Genomic DNA, 885 nt, shown 5'->3' on the forward strand with positions numbered 1-885 from the left:
AGTCCTGGACCTGGAGGCTTGAAAAAATAATGCTGGGAATGTGGGCCCCAAATCCCAAGAAGAGACTGCAGAAGAATGGATTACAGTGTGGCTGTCCTTCTTGGGGGGGGTGACTCCTCTCTTTCTCTCTCTGTTTCTGTATCTCTCAAGTGAGCACTGAGAGATACAGAAAAACAACTACCCAAAAAATAAAATAAAAGAGTACACTTGGCCAGCTGTGGTGACACAACAGGAATGCAATGCAGAATCCATATGGGATAGTCCCAGGTTTGTGTCTGAGGTTTCCCTGTACACACTGGGTGCACACACGTGCCCACGATCACCCTGCCTGGCTGAGGTTGGGGGTGGATTGCGATATGGCATATCCAGGGACCTCCTCAAGCACATTGGCTTAGGCTGGTGATGGACCACAGTGTGAGGATTCTGTTGGGGATGCTTGTTTCTCTTTCATGGAAATACATACTTTAAAAAGGGGATAATTAAACATTTTTTAAAGGGTAAAGTTTGATATGTGAATTGTATCTCAAGTCAGTTTTTTAAAAAGTAATTGGTCATAGAGAGCAAGAGTAGGATGGCCAGCAGGACAGGCTGTGATGAAAAGAAAACTAGACTAAGAGCCAGAGGCCTAGAGTCCTTATTAATCTTGACTTAGTGAACCTGACTCTGGTACTTGTTAGATGGGGCTTCTGTGGGAAGCCCTGCCCCTCTCTGAGCCTCTGTTTCATCTTTTGCAGAGCAGTAGGTATGGACAAGCTGATATGTAAGGTAGGTTTTGATTCTTACACACCTAGACCTTTAAGAGGCTCTTGCCTAAATTTACGTTTACCATTACAACAGAAGGAGGTATTGGACAGGGAGCATTGGGATCTTTGCTGCATTAAACAA

This window comes from Tupaia chinensis, unplaced genomic scaffold (assembly GCF_000334495.1).
Source record: "Tupaia chinensis unplaced genomic scaffold, TupChi_1.0 Scaffold000113_1, whole genome shotgun sequence".
Lineage (NCBI taxonomy): Eukaryota > Metazoa > Chordata > Mammalia > Scandentia > Tupaiidae > Tupaia > Tupaia belangeri.